At 45.2% G+C, this 18,828-nt stretch overlaps 6 non-coding genes across 6 annotated transcripts; 3 read left to right on the top strand and 3 right to left on the bottom strand.

Moving 5' to 3' along the window:
• Positions 1 to 4,302: 4,302 nt before the first annotated feature.
• Positions 4,303 to 4,384, top strand: trnas-uga (transfer RNA serine (anticodon UGA)). Its single transcript has one exon. It is a non-coding gene; the product is annotated as a tRNA-Ser (tRNA).
• Positions 4,385 to 5,938: 1,554 nt separating this feature from the next.
• On the bottom strand, positions 5,939 to 6,011 carry trnar-ucg (transfer RNA arginine (anticodon UCG)). The gene has a single exon. It is a non-coding gene; the product is annotated as a tRNA-Arg (tRNA).
• A 1,193-nt stretch (positions 6,012 to 7,204) lies between these two features.
• Positions 7,205 to 7,278, top strand: trnan-guu (transfer RNA asparagine (anticodon GUU)). Its single transcript has one exon. It is a non-coding gene; the product is annotated as a tRNA-Asn (tRNA).
• Positions 7,279 to 8,814: 1,536 nt separating this feature from the next.
• On the top strand, positions 8,815 to 8,896 carry trnas-uga (transfer RNA serine (anticodon UGA)). The gene has a single exon. It is a non-coding gene; the product is annotated as a tRNA-Ser (tRNA).
• Positions 8,897 to 10,450: 1,554 nt separating this feature from the next.
• trnar-ucg (transfer RNA arginine (anticodon UCG)) lies at positions 10,451 to 10,523 on the bottom strand. The gene has a single exon. It is a non-coding gene; the product is annotated as a tRNA-Arg (tRNA).
• A 4,692-nt stretch (positions 10,524 to 15,215) lies between these two features.
• trnar-ccu (transfer RNA arginine (anticodon CCU)) lies at positions 15,216 to 15,288 on the bottom strand. The gene has a single exon. It is a non-coding gene; the product is annotated as a tRNA-Arg (tRNA).
• Between the last annotated feature and the right edge of the window lie 3,540 nt (positions 15,289 to 18,828).

Raw genomic sequence — 18,828 nt, 5'->3', positions numbered from 1 at the left:
GGGGCGTTGCCTTTACTGCGGTTCCCCTGATCACCTCCGAGCTGCCTGCCCCAGTCGCCCTCCTTGCTCCTATCCACCTGCTGTTATGGCCAGTGTCACTTCTTCCTCTCCCAGATCTGGACTCTTTCTCCCAGCCACCCTGTCATGGACTACTGGACAGACCTCTCTCTCTGCTTTTGTTGATTCGGGCTCCGAAGAGAACTTCCTAGACTCTGGACTCGCTTCGTCCTGGAATATTCCCCGGTTGCCAGTCACCCAGCCCATTCGGCTCCTCACTCTTGATGGCTCCCCCCTCTCCCCTGGTCTGGTGAAGTGGCAGACCCCTCCCCTCACTCTTCGCATCGGCGCCACCCACCAGGAAGTCATTCGGTTCTTTCTCATTCAATCCCCTTCTCACCCATTGGTTCTTGGTTTCCCGTGGTTACGGATTCACAACCCACACATCTCCTGGTCACAAAGGGAACTCACAGCCTGGGGTTCCCATTGCCTTTCGCATTGTTGTCAGCTTCCTCAGAAAGTTTCCGTCTCCTGCATATCTCAAGATAACCTCCCCAATATCCCTTCCCAGTACTCGGATCTACACCTAGCCTTCAGTAAACAGAAGGCCCTATCCCTCCCGCCTCATCGCCCATCTGACTGTCCTATAGATCTAATTCCAGGGGTTCTACCCCCTAAGGGCCATGTCTATTCACTCTCCAACGAGGAGACTCAGGCTATGGAAGATTATATCCAGGAGTCCTTGGAATCTGGTTTCATCCGCCCCTCTTCCTCACCTGCCTGCGCCGGTTTCTTCTTTGTTAAAAAGAAAGACGGCTCTCTCAGACCCTGCATTGATTATCGCGGTCTGAATAACATAACTATCAAGAACAGTTATCCCCTTCCTCTGATTTCATCGGCTTTGGAATCACTCCGGGGCGCCACTATTTTTTCTAAACTGGATCTCCGCGGTGCGTATAATTTGATCCGCATTCGGGAGGGTGACGAATGGAAGACGGCATTCATTACTACCCACGGTCATTATGAATACCAAGTAATGCCGTTTGGACTGATTAATGCTCCTGCTGTCTTTCAGGGGTTCATGAATGACATCTTTAGGGATATCTTGCACAAATATGTCCTGGTATACCTGGATGATATTCTGATCTTTTCCCGAAGTCCCCAGGAACATGTCTCTCATGTGCGTGAGGTTCTTCATCGTTTGATTCAGAACAAACTCTACGCCAAATTGGAAAAGTGTACTTTCCATGTTACCAGAATCCACTTCCTTGGCTACATCCTCTCACCCCTGGGCATTGAAATTGACCCTGCCAAGACTGAATCCATACAAAACTGGCCAACCCCCCAGAATTTAAAACAAATTCAACGTTTCCTGGGATTTTCCAATTTTTACCGCCGTTTTATTAGGAATTTCAGCTCTGTCGTCTCCCCCATTACAGCCCTGACCCGAAAAGGTCATGATCAAGGGAAATGGACTCCTGAGGCAGACCAAGCTTTCCTTCATCTCAAGAGACTGTTCACCACAGCCCCCCTCCTCCGTCACCCAGACCCCAACCTTCCATTCATTCTTGAGGTGGATGCCTCAGCCAACGGAGTCGGTGCCATATTATCTCAACGTCATGGAGAGAAGGGTATCCTCCACCCCTGCGCCTTTTTCTCCAAAAAATTGTCCCGGGCCGAGACTAATTATGATGTTGGAGACCGAGAACTACTGGCTATCAAGCTCGCCCTGGAGGAATGGAGACACTGGTTGGAGGGGGCCCTACACCCTTTTACTATTCTTACAGATCATAAGAATCTCTCTTACCTACAAACTGCCAAACGTTTGAATCCACGCCAGGCCCGCTGGTCACTTTTCTTTTCTAGGTTCCATTTTTTTATTACTTATACACCGGGATCCAAGAACATAAAGGCTGACGCCCTATCTCGCCTCCATGATCCTCCTGGCTTTTTGGACCCTCCTGAACCCATTATACCCCCTGAGAGAATTGTGGCTGCTATTAGATGGGACCTGGAGAACCAAATCAAACGTGCACTTCACAACCAAACCGTTCCCCCCCAGTGTCCTCCAGACAGACTCTTTGTTCCTGATACCATACGCTCCACTGTTCTTCGCTGGGGTCATGACTCACTATTTGCAGGTCACCCCGGTGTCAAACGTTCCTTGGAATTCATCTCTAGACATTTCTGGTGGCCTTCTATGAGGACTGATGTTACTGGGTTCGTGCAGGCCTGTCCCATCTGTGCCATGTCCAAATCCTCCCGTCTTAAGAAGCCCGGTTTACTCCAACCACTCCCAACCCCTAGAAGACCTTGGTCCCACATCTCAGTGGATTTTCTTACAGATCTTCCTGAGAGTCAAGGCAAAACTACCATTATGGTCGTGGTAGATAGATTCTCGAAGTCGGCTCATTTCATTCCTCTTCCTGCCCTCCCATCTGCTCAAGACATGGCTGACCTCTTCATTCTTCATGTCTTCAGACTTCACGGCATTCCTGAGGATATCGTATCAGATCGAGGACCTCAATTCATTTCAAGATTCTGGAGAACTTTTTGCAAATCTCTCGGGACTTCCACATCTCTCACGTCTGGCTATCATCCTGAATCCAATGGACTGACGGAAAGAACCAACCAGGACCTTCTTACTTACCTTCGATCTTACGTCTCTGCTTCTCAAGATGACTGGGTCTCTCTCCTCCCCTGGGCTGAGTATGCTCATAACTCTCTCTCTTCCTCCACCACTGGGATGTCTCCCTTCTATTGCTCCCTGGGATACCAACCCTCTCTTCTCCCGGACTCTATCCCTGATTCGGATATTCCCTGCCTCCAGACGCGCCTCACTTTCCTCAAGAGGATTTGGAGACAAGCCAGATCCGCCCTCCTGAAGACCTCCTTGCGGCAGAAGACCACCGCTGACCGTCATCGACGACCTGTGCCCAGACTACGACGAGGACAGTTTGTCTGGCTGTCTACTAAAAACTTACCCCTTAGACAGCCTTCACATAAGTTGGGACCCCGTTTTATTGGACCTTTTCGCATCCTCTCCCAGCTCACCCCTGTAACCTATCGTCTTGCTCTTCCTCCAACTCTCAGGGTGCACCCCTCCTTCCACGTCTCTCTCCTGAAACCCTACCACAGATCCCCCCTCTCCCGGCCTCGGCCACCTCCACCCCCACCACGACTCATCGATGGTCTGCCTTCCTACACGGTCAATAAGATCTTGGATGCCCGCTGGCTCCGAGGTCGCCAACAATTTCTAGTCGACTGGGAGGGCTATGGTCCTGAGGAACGTTCCTGGGTCTGGGAGAAAGATATTTTGGATCGCAGCCTCATTGATGACTTTGTTCGTACTCGCTCTCTGAGGTCGTCAGGAGCCGACCCTAAAGGGGGGGGTACTGTCACGCCCCACACTCTCCCTCGCAAACGACGTTACATTCCCGGAACCTCTGCTTCCCAATCTCATCCCTGATTGAACCCAGCACATTCTCACATGCATCAGATTCCTCAAATTCTCACTCCCTAACCAATCATCCAATCACACCCCTTTCCTTTCAGTATTTAAACCCCCTTCGCACACCTTCCCACGCTCACTATTGAGAAGCCTATCTTAGTATTCTCCAGTGCGTGTTTCCTAACCTTTTTGACTGATCTCCCGTTACGAATCTTCTGCTTCTGCCTCTTGACCTCGCCTTCTGGATTTTGCCTTTGAATTGTTTTGACTATCTCTCGTTACCGGACCCTTTGCCTCCCTTATCGACCCTGCCTTTGGATTTTGTCTTTTGGATTGTCCCTTTGCTACTCTGTGTCCTGTGGGATTCCGGTCACGCATAAGGATCCTCCTATTCCACGTATTGGTTCCTTGACAGTGTCTCAACGGTAGGACAGAGTCAAATACTGCCTCGACACGTAACAGCATTATATATAACCGCAGGACTTGAGGGCTGTTTTGTTTGAATGTTCAAGGCATTGGTAAGAGCGTAGGTCAAGGGCCATTGGTGCATCTCCTGTAACTGGAGTAAAAATGCTATTCAAAGTGCAGTGACTAAAATCGTCGTCCACATGTCTCCGTTGTTGATTGCTTTCTGTCTAAGAACGTTCTGTTTTCATGTCCGAACGGGGAGACTTTATCATTCCAACTTGAAGCCACCCTTAAGTCCTCTGAGGTGTGTGTGTGTGTGCTTGCACGTATGGCGTAAAAGGTTTCTTAAACGGAGAGCGAACTTGAAAAAAGTTGCCTCCGCTGCCGCCGCCACCTCGCACTCCCTGTTCGATTGTAGCAAGAAGGCAGCGGCCGCGGCGCTCGCTGTAGTCGTGGCCGAGTGCTTAAGGTGACGGACTTGAAATCCGTTGGGGTCTCCCCGCGCAGGTTCAAATCCTGCCGACTACGGCGTCCTTTGCATTTGGTTGCGTGCGTGCGTGTAAAAGGACCAGCGCCGTTTCGTTTTCGCTGGGACCTTTAACACTCTAAATCGCCTGGACCCGCAGCCTGTGAAATCGATTCTTCAGCACCCACGAAGGACGCTTTGCCGCTGGACACAGATAACGATGCTTTTCTGCAACAAGCTTTCCAGCTGAATTTTCTCGGCAGCTCCGTACTGAACCTGTTCTCCATTGCAACATAGCGGAGGCTCGTCACGTCTATAGCAAGGCTGGTTAGGACCGCATACGCCACAGTGACTTGTACACAGACCACATGAAAGGCAAGCAAAATACACTTTTAAAATTCCAAAGACTCACAAGGTCAGAGAAACAGCGATGACCTGAACAGATCTGTTACAGAAGTCTAGGTTGACCTTTTTAGAGCTGTAATTGCATTTTTGTTTAATAGAAGATCAAATCTACTCGCATGTACCAGCACCTTACAGTTTATTGATGTTAATTCTGTTTAAGTAATAAGATTGCTAACGATGTTGGACTTTAGCCTGTGTTTTTTAGAACAAATTGCTTACACTTCTGTAAGGAATATGCAGTACGTGCCTTTGTCAGTCATTGCTCACCATACCTGTAACTTTCTTATCTAACTCACTTCCTCAAATGGTGAAGGTCCACAAACATAAATGAAAAAAAAACCCTTGTTGTAGATGAGGTGCACAAAAAAGCAGCCCCTGATAGTGTATAACACATTTATACTATTGCAGAGACACATGTAACATATATATACTGTATATATATATGAAACAGAAATAGAAACAGAAACAGGAATCGCTTACTCACCTGGAGAATCTCTGTAGGAATATCTAGCATTTATCAATGGAAATAAAAGCTGCTTTAATACAGTGCATGTTCAAACTCAAACCCTCAGCTGCTGTTCTTGTTTGTTTTGGGACAAATTGCAACTGAGCATCGCATGAGCCGTTACGTACCCTTATCTGTTAGGGAATTTCAAGGGAGGAGTTAGGTCAGAATGGGTAGGCTGCAAAACAACAAGTAAAGATTTATTCCAAGATGAAACGTTGTGGCGGTTTTCTTATCTTTTCAGCATGGACTAAACTTTTACGTGTTCCTTATATGCTATATATGTATATATTAGCACCAATGTCGTTCTTAAAAACTAACATGAAATTGTCAGGGACATTCAGCTATATACAAAGACGAGACAGACAAAGTAATAATTCTGTATTAACGTGGCCTACATACTGACGCAATGATCGAACTAACTGACATGTTCTGATTCAGATCCCCTGCAGTTCATGCCAATTAGAACAATAGCAATGCTGAGTCCTCCCCACCCTACTGAGCACAAATTCAGCTGCTCTCCAGTTCTGTTCTGCATGTTTTTTCATTGCAATTGAGCTCGGAGCTGGAGATGATCTCCATACAGTTCTGTGTTCACCAGCCCGCACTTGCGTGCTAATTTACGGGTTGTGGCAAATGCTTTTCTATAGTTCATATACATGACGGCAACCTGTTACCGAGGAACCTGAGAGGTTTAAAAGCCTCACGAGCCAGGCAGGACTCGAACCTCCAATCTTCTGATCCGAAGTCAGATGCGTTATCCATTACGCCACTGGCCCATAGAACATGCGCTTGCACTCCACCACAGAGAGCTCTACACTGCTACTAGTAGTACACTTCCCCATCTAAATTTTCACAGCAAGAAACTTGTGTTTCCTACTATTTTTATCAGGTTTAAAATATCATCTCCTTAAAACAGAAAAAGTGTTGATGTGTCGTGCTGAAATTCCGATTGATTTTGAATTCAAAGAAAAAAGGTTTTCATCCAAAACACCATGAAATTGTCACATCTTGCAGACAATAGGTGTATTCCATGTTGAAAAGAGAAGAAAGAAAACCATGGAGCCTTTTACAGGTGTGAGGCTTCTTCAGGTGTGAGAAGACCTCACAGTCGAAACGCTGTGTTTCCGTTCTTCTCTTTTCAGCATGCAATAAACCTAGTACTTGTTCCTTTGCAGCCGAGGCATGCTGACGTAGCTACCCAGCTGAACATCTTGCAGACTCTACAGTACTTCTCTCCTGTAGAAGTAAAGCAGGGCTTGCTGGGTGAGCTTTTGCTCCGGTAAATTAGGTCACGTGTCATGTTAAATCACTTCTTCTAAACACAACATTTGCTGGTGCTAGCTTTCCCCATGAAAAGAGACATTTCCCTTACAGTACATGACATATCGTTTTTATTCTATCAATAAGTATAGAAATTAAACAAAAGAAAAAATGGTGTCGCCAAAGAATGCACAGCTCTGTCGCCTTGGGGAGGTGTCAAGGGCATTGAGCTCCTTGGACATGAAAAGTGCCCGATAAATGCCATTTCTCATCATTTCTCTTGGCGTCAGTTCTGCTATTAAATGGGACGGAGGCAACGGGTTCAGAGAGCAGGTTAAGTGCACACCGAACGCAGATGTGTCCAAGTGTCTGTAAAAGCGCGGTGCTCCGCTGGCGCTGTTCCCTAGTGGCTTAAAGTGCCCGCCTAGTAAGCAGGCGATCCTGGGTCTGAATACCAGCGGTGCCTCTCTCCGTGTCTTGTTGTGCCGAATGTCTCATTTCAGACAAACATGTACAGCTTGGTTCAGTTTAATGCAAGAATTCATTTCCTTTCTGGAATAACTTGTTTTTGAAGAAATCCATACAGCTTGTGAAAGATGAAATCCATTTCTTGGTTGTCAGTGGAAAAAGATTGCCGGCAGCAAGAAGCGCAAGTGATTGTTTTCTTTGACCATAAACCTGCAAATGTAGGGAGTACAAGCGGCCATCAGTCTCTGTGGCGCAATCGGTTAGCGCGTTCGGCTGTTAACCGAAAGGTTGGTGGTTCAAGCCCACCCAGGGACGCATGTCTCAGTTTTTCCAATGTAAACATCATCACCGCTAAAGAAGATGGCGCAGAAGGCTCCACAGTCGAAACGTTGTGCTTCTTTTCTTCTCTTTTCAGCATGGAGTAAACCTTTGCTTGATCGTTTGCAGCCTACGCATGCTGACACAGCTACCTTTCTCTTAACGCACCTCAATCATTATTCACCAAAACCATCAGCAGAATGTGTCGCCTTTGTGGTGATGCCACTCCTCTGCTTCACAAATGTCCTTAGTGATGGACCATTTCATTCTGCCATTTTTCCGGAGCGGTTATTGATTGCTCCATCATTTCCCTCATACTTTCCATCCCAAGATAGAAAAAAAAAAACAGAAACAGGCTGATAGGACGACAATCAAATTGCAAAAACTCATCAAAGCACTCGATAGAGTATTTGAATCCACAAGTAGCTACGAGCAACTTTGTCCTGGCTTGCATGAAAGTCGGAAAATGTCAAAAAGAAAAAGATGGTGGCTTTTTCATATCTGTTCTTTTATTTTTAGTTCGTTGGCTCTTCTGTCCATTGTCCTCCTGCCTGGCTCTTGACCTGTGACTGTCTGAACGCACACATTAGACTTTCAGGCGGGGGATTTGTCCTGAGCCTCTGTGAAAGACCCACCCACCCCCATAAATAACTGCTCTAGAAACACATGAATGCAAAACTAAACCACAGCTTAAAGAGGAGCTCCAACTCAGTGCCATACTAATGTAAACTAAGTAATACTAAGACATGTTCTTATGGATTTGTCTTACCTTGAGATATGTAATTGGATTTCAGGATTAACTTCCTCATTCAATGTAGTGGTGATTCTTTGCCTGGTCAGTACCTGGGTGGGAGACCTCCAGCGAACAATTAAGCTTGCTGCTGGAAGTGGTGTTAAGAGACTCTTAGGATCTTCCAGAGGTGTCTGTCCAATAGCACTAGTTGCCTTAGAGCTGGCTCAAACATTGCTCAAGAGTCTACCTTTCACAGATGCGCAAAGATGAATGATGGGGGTGCACGCTTCAAGGAGCCTTCCAACTGTAGGGACCGATTAGAGACGATCCGTAGCATGTGTTCATTTCCATATACGCCCCGTGTCTCAACGGTAGGACAGAGTCAAATACTGCCTCGACACGTAACAGCGTTATATTAAACCGCAGGACTTGAGGGCTGTTTTGTTTGAATGTTCAAGGCATTGGTAAGAGCGTAGGTCAAGGGCCATTGGTGCATCTCCTGTAACTGGAGTAAAAATGCTATTCAAAGTGCAGTGACTAAAATCGTCGTCCAGATGTCTCTGTTGTTGATTGCTTTCTGTCTAAGAACGTTCTGTTTTCATGTCCGAACGGGGAGACTTTATCATTCCAACTTGAAGCCACCCTTAAGTCCTCTGAGGTGTGTGTGTGTGTGCTTGCACGTATGGCGTAAAAGGTTTCTTAAACGGAGAGCGAACTTGAAAAAAGTTGCCTCCGCTGCCGCCGCCACCTCGCACTCCCTGTTCGATTGTAGCAAGAAGGCAGCGGCCGCGGCGCTCGCTGTAGTCGTGGCCGAGTGGTTAAGGTGACGGACTTGAAATCCGTTGGGGTCTCCCTGCGCAGGTTCAAATCCTGCCGACTACGGCGTCCTTTGCATTTGGTTGCGTGCGTGCGTGTAAAAGGACCAGCGCCGTTTCGTTTTCGCTGGGACCTTTAACACTCTAAATCGCCTGGACCCGCAGCCTCTGAAATCGATTCTTCAGCACCCACGATGGACGCTTTGCCGCTAGACACAGATAACGATGCTTTTCTGCAACGAGCTTTCCAGCTGAATTTTCTCGGCAGCTCCGTACTGAACCTGTTCTCCATTGCAACATAGCGGAGGCTCGTCACGTCTATAGCAAGGCTGGTTAGGACCGCATACGCCACAGTGACTTGTACACAGACCACATGAAAGGCAAGCAAAATACACTTTTAAAATTCCAAAGACTCACAAGGTCAGAGAAACAGCGATGACCTGAACAGATCTGTTACAGAAGTCTAGGTTGACCTTTTTAGAGCTGTAATTGCATTTTTGTTTAATAGAAGATCAAATCTACTCGCATGTACCAGCACCTTACAGTTTATTGATGTTAATTCTGTTTAAGTAATAAGATTGCTAACGATGTTGGACTTTAGCCGGTGTTTTTTAGAACAAATTGCTTACACTTCTGTAAGGAATACGCAGTACGTGCCTTTGTCAGTCATTGCTCACCATACCTGTAACTTTCTTATCTAACTCACTTCCTCAAATGGTGAAGGTCCACAAACATAAATGAAAAAAAAACCCTTGTTGTAGATGAGGTGCACAAAAAAGCAGCCCCTGATAGTGTATAACACATTTATACTATTGCAGAGACACATGTAACATATATATACTGTATATATATATGAAACAGAAATAGAAACAGAAACAGGAATCGCTTACTCACCTGGAGAATCTCTGTAGGAATATCTAGCATTTATCAATGGAAATAAAAGCTGCTTTAATACAGTGCATGTTCAAACTCAAACCCTCAGCTGCTGTTCTTGTTTGTTTTGGGACAAATTGCAACTGAGCATCGCATGAGCCGTTACGTACCCTTATCTGTTAGGGAATTTCAAGGGAGGAGTTAGGTCAGAATGGGTAGGCTGCAAAACAACAAGTAAAGATTTATTCCAAGATGAAACGTTGTGGCGGTTTTCTTATCTTTTCAGCATGGACTAAACTTTTACGTGTTCCTTATATGCTATATATGTATATATTTGCACCAATGTCGTTCTTAAAAACTAACATGAAATTGTCAGGGACATTCAGCTATATACAAAGACGAGACAGACAAAGTAATAATTCTGTATTAACGTGGCCTACATATTGACGCAATGATCAAACTGACTGACATGTTCTGATTCAGATCCCCTGCAGTTCATGCCAATTAGAACAATAGCAATGCTGAGTCCTCCCCACCCTACTGAGCACAAATTCAGCTGCTCTCCAGTTCTGTTCTGCATGTTTTTTCATTGCAATTGAGCTCGGAGCTGGAGATGATCTCCATACAGTTCTGTGTTCACCAGCCCGCACTTGCGTGCTAATTTACGGGTTGTGGCAAATGCTTTTCTATAGTTCATATACATGACGGCAACCTGTTACCTAGGAACCTGAGAGGTTTAAAAGCCTCACGAGCCAGGCAGGACTCGAACCTCCAATCTTCTGATCCGAAGTCAGACGCGTTATCCATTACGCCACTGGCCCATAGAACATGCGCTTGCACTCCACCACAGAGAGCTCTACACTGCTACTAGTAGTACACTTCCCCATCTAAATTTTCACAGCAAGAAACTTGTGTTTCCTACTATTTTTGTCAGGTTTAAAATATCATCTCCTTAAAACAGAAAAAGTGTTGATGTGTTGTGCTGAAATTCCGATTGATTTTGAATTCAAAGAAAAAAGGTTTTCTTCCAAAACACCATGAAATTGTCACATCTTGCAGACAATAGGTGTATTCCATGTTGAAAAGAGAAGAAAGAAAACCATGGAGCCTTTTACAGGTGTGAGGCTTCTTCAGGTGTGAGAAGACCTCACAGTCGAAACGCTGTGTTTCCGTTCTTCTCTTTTCAGCATGCAATAAACCTAGTACTTGTTCCTTTGCAGCCGAGGCATGCTGACGTAGCTACCCAGCTGAACATCTTGCAGACTCTACAGTACTTCTCTCCTGTAGAAGTAAAGCAGGGCTTGCTGGGTGAGCTTTTGCTCCGGTAAATTAGGTCACGTGTCATGTTAAATCACTTCTTCTAAACACAACATTTGCTGGTGCTAGCTTTCCCCATGAAAAGAGACATTTCCCTTACAGTACATGACATATCGTTTTTATTCTATCAATAAGTATAGAAATTAAACAAAAGAAAAAATGGTGTCGCCAAAGAATGCACAGCTCTGTCGCCTTGGGGAGGTGTCAAGGGCATTGAGCTCCTTGGACATGAAAAGTGCCCGATAAATGCCATTTCTCATCATTTCTCTTGGCGTCAGTTCTGCTATTAAATGGGACGGAGGCAACGGGCTCAGAGAGCAGGTTAAGTGCACACCGAACGCAGATGTGTCCAAGTGTCTGTAAAAGCGCGGTGCTCCGCTGGCGCTGTTCCCTAGTGGCTTAAAGTGCCCGCCTAGTAAGCAGGCGATCCTGGGTCTGAATACCAGCGGTGCCTCTCTCCGTGTCTTGTTGTGCCGAATGTCTCATTTCAGACAAACATGTACAGCTTGGTTCAGTTTAATGCAAGAATTCATTTCCTTTCTGGAATAACTTGTTTTTGAAGAAATCCATACAGCTTGTGAAAGATGAAATCCATTTCTTGGTTGTCAGTGGAAAAAGATTGCCGGCTGCAAGAAGCGCAAGTGATTGTTTTCTTTGACCATAAACCTGCAAATGTAGGGTGCACAAAAGACTGTCAGACTCTGTGGTGCTGAAAAGTTGGTGGTTCAAGCCCCTCCAGTATGCGTGTCTCAGTTTTTCCAATGTAAACATCATCACCATCGCTAAAGAAGATGGCGCAGAAGGCTCCACAGTCGAAACGTTGTGCTTCTTTTCTTCTCTTTTCAGCATGGAGTAAACCTTTGCTTTATCCTTTGCAGCCTAAGCATGCTGACGCAGCTACCTTTCTCTTAACACGCCTCAATCATTATTCACCAAAACGATCAGCAGAATAAGTCGCCTTTGTGGTGATGTCACTCCTCTGCTTCACAAATGTCCTTAGTGACGGACCATTTCTTTCTGCCATTTTTCCGGAGCGGTTATTGATTGCTCCATCATTTCCCTCATACTTTCCATCCCTAGATTGAAAAAAAAAAAACAGAAACAGGCTGACAGGACGACAATCAAATTGCAAAAACTCATCAAAGCACTCGATAGAGTATTTGAATCCACAAGTAGCTACGAGCAACTTTGTCCTGGCTTGCATGAAAGTCGGAAAATGTCAAAAAGAAAAAGATGGTGGCTTTTTCATATCTGTTCTTTTATTTTTAGTTCGTTGGCTCATCTGTCCATTGTCCTCCTGCCTGGCTCTTGACCTGTGACTGTTTGAACGCACACAGTAGACTTTCATGCAGGGGATTTGTCCTGAGCCTCTGTGAAGGACCCACCCACCCCCATAAATAACTGCTCTAGAAACACATGAATGCAAAACTAAACCACAGCTTAAAGAGGAGCTTGTCATGACCGCCAGGCAGTTAAGACCAACTCTTAAGCAATCTAAACAGCACCAGCAGAGGGTGATTATTAACAAACGCCGCCGCACGAGTTAACCCACCTGCACACACTCCACCGTGGGGTACGCAGTGCTATTTTTACCATCTTTACTTGCTTCCCGCTGGTATTGAGTCTACTCCTTGAGAGCTCTACCTGGCGTTTTTTCCATTACCTCGTTTATTCTGGATATTGGACTCCCCTTCTGCCTTTTCGACTTTGGACCTCGCCTCTCACCTCGGACTGTTTGCCACCAGTGTTCTCCCTGGATTACGACTTACCTTACGCCTCTTGACCACGAAACAAAGCAAAGCAGAGCAAAACAAAATGAACAAACGAAAAGCCTCACGTCCCGCACTTGCGTGTAACGCCGTTACGTGCCCAAGCGGTATTGTACTTCATCTTAGCACTGCACCCCGGGGCGTACGGTATATGGGAACGAGCACACGCCACAAATCGTCTCGAATCACTCCCTACAGCTGTAAGGCACCTTGAAGCGTGCACCCCCAACATTTTTCTTTGCGCATCTGTGAAAGGTAAACTCTTGAGCAAACTCTGAACCAGCTCTAAGGAAACTAATCCGATTAGACGTTACTTTGACTCATCCTTTAAGGGAACCTTGTTAATTGGAGAAATCAATGATTTCGAATGAATTCTGTATGCGTTAAAAGACAGCTATACACAGAAAACATGCAGGACACTTCTCATGATGTTTCCCGAGCCGAAACACAGTGCGTTTTTCCAAGCCCTCTGACAAAGCCCGCCCACTGAAAACTGCAGCAGATCGTGTAAAGACGTTCAACTTTGTAACTACTGCACGCACAGGAAGCAGAATAAATTCCTCTTTTCAAACTGTCAAAGGTTTGCTTTGCGAACACTGCAGGACATCGCACAATCTCTTTTGAATGGGGACAAACGATTTCTTATGGGGCACAGTAAGTACAGACGTTTAAAAAGCTCCACTCATGCCGACGATGCAGCATGAAGAAGCGCAACCTAACGTTTGCATTCCTAGCAAATTCCTTTTATTTTTTGATAAATAAAGACAGTCTTGTTTAACAAACAACACACACAACATTTTACATTGTCAATTCAATTCAAATCAATGTATTTCTATATAGCGCCTTTCACAACAAGGTTACGTGCTGTCTCTTTGAGGCAGATGTTTAAATCCTCTGAGTTAAGTGCTGAAGTTATAGTAGTCCTATCAGTATTGTTGCCTCCGATCAACAGATCCTCATTTTTCTCAGAGTTGAGTAACAAAAAGTTTTCACACATCCAAGTATTTCCTTCCTTAATGCATTTAACTAAACTGATAATAGAAGAGTTGTCGTTTGGTGTAAACAAAATGTTTATTTGAGTGTCATCAGCATATGAATGAAAGTTCATATTATTTTTTCATATTATCCTACCTAGCAGCAGCATGTAGAGAGAGAGAGCAATATTGGTCCCAGCACTGATCTTCTGGTACCCCAAATTGAACTGGTGACATTGATGAAGCAGTACAATTATTAGATATTTGAACATAATGAAAACGATGAGTAAAATGTGAAGTAAACCACTGAAGGACGGTTCCAGATAAGCCAACCTCAAACTCAAGCCTGTGTAACAAAACAGAGAGGTCAACCGTGTCAAAGGCAGCTCTAAGATCTAGAAGCAAAGCACAAGCACTGTTGCATTCCCTGCATCAGTAGCTAAGAGAATATCATTTACGACTCTTGTTAATGCAGTTTCAGAAACCAGACTAAAATTTCTCAAGTATATTATTTGAATCCAGATATGATTGACGTTGGGCAACAACTATTCTCCCAAGACTTTTAGATTGAAATGGGACCTTTGAGACAGGCCTGTAGTTGTTAAGAACTTGTTGATCCAAATTTGACTTCTTAAGAGCGGTCTAACAACCGCTACCTTAAATTGATCAGGTACAACGCCTGACGCAAGCGATGCATTCATCATACTAATTATAGGTCCTGCCAGTCCTTCGAGGGAATCTTTGACTAGCTGAGTGGGGATGGGATCTAGCGAACAGGTGGTTGACTTTGTCTTACGTCTGTGTTTATGAGTCCACCATAAGAAGAAATCTGAACAGGAGTGGTGATCATGCGAGGTCACCATGGAGGAAACCACTGCTCTCCCCCCCAAAAAAACCACCACTGCCCCTCTCAAGTTTGCTAAAGACCACATGGATGTTCCACAGCAACTCCTGGAACAATGTTCTGTGGACAGTGACAAAAGTTGAACATGTTGGTAAATGTGCACAACGTTATGTTTGGAGATAACAAAACACTGCATACCAACTCCAAAACCTCATCCCACCTGGGAAGCATAGCGGAGGCTGTACGGCTTGCAATCATCGAGGGACCGATGAATTCCAAGATGTATCAGGAAATTCTACAGCAGAATGTCAGGGTGTCTGCCTGTGATCTAAAACTCGAAAGACGCTGGGTCATGCAGCATGACAAAAACAAAGGAGTACATCAACAACAGAGTGGCTGAAACAATAGAAATTCCGTATTTTGGGATGGCCGAGTAAGAGTCCTGACCCCAATCCCATTGAAGTGCTGTGGCGTGATCTGAAGCAGGCCGTTCAGTGCAAGACATCTCCCAACTGTATGTGAGAGAAAAGCAGAGACGCTCACTGAGTAAGGTGGGGTTGCAGCTTTGCAAATCAAAAGGACATTTGTACGCTCAAAAAGGGACAGGAGCACCCCAGATGGGACTCGAACCCACAATCCCTGGCTTAGGAGGCCAGTGCCTTATCCATTAGGCCACTGGGGCACACTGGGTTGGGTCGATCACGCTGATGAAGAGCCAGTTTTTTTTTTCCTTTTCTTTTTCAAAGGGATCCCCAAAATTAGGAAAGTTAGGCAGCAGAAGGTTTACTGTGACCTGAGAAGGACCGGCATCCAATCACGGTGGTACACACACACACGCTCTCACTCATCTGAGCTACACGGCTACCAAGATGATCTCAGGTGCGCCGAGCTGGTACGGAACATATTGAACTGATTGACGGCGAATTGTCTCTCAGACAGGCTTTTCACCTCTGAGCTCCCTGACTGACAGTAATCAGCTAGGTAGTGAAACAGTCAGCTGCTTCTAAGCCTTAAACAGCTGCATCTCGGCGCTTCCACAGAGAGATGATTTGAAAGCCAAACATCGCCCATTGGGAACACCTTACTATCACTAGTTTAAGAGACTCTTAAGGTCTTGCAGAGGTGCCTGTCTAATAGCATGCGCTTTGCAAGCTATAGGTGTTTAGGCTGAGGCAGAATGCCTGTTAACAAAATGTTTTTCTAAAGGGGCCTCGCACTCTTTTCCAAGCAATGGTCACCATCCCCACCGAGTGTCACAATGTAGTCATGTCCTAGGACATCACCTGTTAGTCTCCATTTGTCTGCCACCAACACTTTAGGTTACGGGGTCACAACCGCACCCCGGAGAGCAGAGGAGCCGTTGTCGTTCTGGCGGCGCAGATTGGGCTGAAGGTGGGGCGCTTGAATCTCGCTGTTGGAGGCCGTCTGAAACTGACCCAAGCCTTTCCCTTGAATTAAATGTAAATAAATAAATGAACCCCAGATGCACATGGAATCAATCACGTGTTTCCTTTGAGCCGTTTCAAAGACTGCTCCAGAGTTTACCTTGCACAGATGCGCAAAGATTAATGATGGGGGTGCACGCTTCCAGGCGCCTTACAACTGTAGGGACTGATTAGAGACAATTCGTAGCGTGTGTTCGTTTCCATATACGCCCCGTGTTGCAATGGTAGGATGAAGTCAAATACGGCTTGGACGCGTAACGGCATTCTATCCAACTGCAGGACTTGAGGGTTTTTTGTGCTTTGTTCTGTTTTCGTTGACATCGCATTCGTAAGAGCGTCAAAAAAAGGCAATTCCAGCATCTAACACGAATAAAAGGGCTATTGAAACTGCAGGGCTGCGCAGCTTCTAAAATCCTTGCACACAATTCTCCGTTATTGTTACTTCCTTCTTTCTGTCTAACAAAGTTCCCTTTTCCTGACCGGACGGGGAGACTTTATCATTCCAACTTGAAGCCAGCCTTAAGTCCTCTGAGGCGCATTTGTCTGCTAGCATGCATTTTGTGAAAGTTTTTTTTGTTGTTGTTAAACGGAAAGCGACTTTGAAAAAGGTTTCCGCCGCTGCCCGGCACTCTATGTTAGACTGCATCAAAAAGGCAGTGGCGGCGGCGGCGGCCGAGTGGTTAGGGCGATGGACTAGAAAGCCATCGGGGTCTCCCTGCAAAGCTTCGAGTCCTGCCGCCTACGGTGTCGTCGTGTGTCTGCGCAACAAAGGAAAAGCACCTGTTTTGCTTTTCCCGCAACTTTTAAAACGCGAATGATCTGGATTTCTACATGATTGGCTCTTAAAATGTGATCTGATCTTCATCTGACGCATAATAATAAATAAAGACAGTCTTGTTTAACAAACAACACACACAACATTTTACATTGTCAATTCAGTTCAAATCAATGTATTTCTATATAGCACCTTTCACAACAAGGTTGTCTCAAGGCACTTAACAATGCAAGTTGTTAAGAGCCTTGTGTCTAATATGCCACTTAGGTTACGTGCTGTCTCTTTGAGGCAAATGTTTAAATCCTCTGAGTTAAGTGCTGAAGTTATAGTAGTCCTATCAGTATTGTTGCCTCCGATCAACAGATCCTCAGTTTTCTCAGAGTTGAGTAACAAAAAGTTTTCACACATCCAAGTCTTTCCTTCATTAATGCATTTAACTAAAGTGATAATAGAAAAGTTGTCGTTTGGTGTGAACAAAATGTTTATTTGAGTGTCATCAGCATATGAATGAAAGTTCATATTATTTTTTCGTATTATCCTACCTAGCAGCAGCATGTAGAGAGAGAGAGCAATATTGGCCCCGGCACTGATCCGTCTGGTACCCCAAATTGAACTGGTGACGTTGATGAAGCAGTACAATTATTAGATATTTGAACATAATGAAAACGATGAGTAAAATGTGAAGTAAACCACTGAAGGACGGTTCCAGATAAGCCAACCTCAAACTCAAGCCTGTGTAACAAAACAGAGAGGTCAACCGTGTCAAAGGCAGCTCTAAGATCTAGAAGCACAAGCACTGTTGCATTCCCCACATCAGTAGCTAAGAGAATATCATTTACGACTCTCGTTAATGCAGTTTCAGAAAGCAGACTGAAATTTCTCAAGTATATTATTTGAATCCAGATACGATTGACATTGGGCAACAACTATTCTCTCAAAACTTTTAGATTGAAATGGGACCTTTGAGACAGGCCTGTAGTTGTTAAGAACTTGTGGATCCAAATTTGACTTCTTAAGGAGCGGTCTAACAACCGCTACCTTAAATTGATCAGGTACAACGCCTGACGCAAGCGATGCATTCATCATACTAATTATAGGTCCTGCCAGTCCTTCGAGGGAATCTTTGACTAGCTGAGTGGGGATGGGATCTAGCGAACAGGTGGTTGACTTTGTCTTACGTCTGTGTCCATGAGTCCACCATAAGAAGAAATCTGAACAGGAGCGGTGATCATGCGAGGTCACCACGGAGGAAACCACTGCTCTCCCCCCAAAAAAAACCACCACTGCCCCTCTCAAGTTTGCTAAAGACCACATGGATGTTCCACAGCAACTCCTGGAACAATGTTCTGTGGACAGACATGACAAAAGTTGAACTTGTTGGTAAATGTGCACAGCGTTATGTTTGGAGATAACAAAACACTGCATACCAACTCCAAAACCTCATCCCACCTGGGAAACATGGCGGAGGCTGTACGGCTTGCAATCATCGAGGGACCGATGAATTCCAAGATGTATCAGGAAATTCTACAGCAGAATGTCAGGGTGTCTGCCTGTGATCTAAAACTCGAAAGAGGCTGGGTCATGCAGCATGACAAAAACAAAGGAGTACATCAACAACAGAGTGGCTGAAACAGAAGAAATTCCGTATTTTGGGATGGCCAAGTAAGAGTCCTGACCCCAATCCCATTGAAGTGCTGTGGCGTGATCTGAAGCAGGCCGTTCAGCGCAAGACATCCCAAAAATATACATGAACTGAAACAGTTTTGCATAGAGGAATAGGCCAAAATACCTCCTAACCGCTGCTCAGGTCTGACCAGCCGCTACAGAAAGTGGGGATTGAGGTTTTTGTCATAAAGGAGGTTCCACTAGCTCCTTAATATAAGGGTACACGTACTTTTTCCATCAATGACCTTGATTGTTTAAACCATTTGGTCAATAAAGAAACAGCAATGTCAAATGTTGGGCGTGTGTTGTTTGTTAAATCAGACTCTCTTTATTAATT

This window comes from Lepisosteus oculatus, unplaced genomic scaffold, assembly GCF_040954835.1.
Source record: "Lepisosteus oculatus isolate fLepOcu1 unplaced genomic scaffold, fLepOcu1.hap2 HAP2_SCAFFOLD_45, whole genome shotgun sequence".
Taxonomy (NCBI): domain Eukaryota; kingdom Metazoa; phylum Chordata; class Actinopteri; order Semionotiformes; family Lepisosteidae; genus Lepisosteus; species Lepisosteus oculatus.
This window is presented reverse-complemented; position numbering and strand designations above follow the sequence as displayed.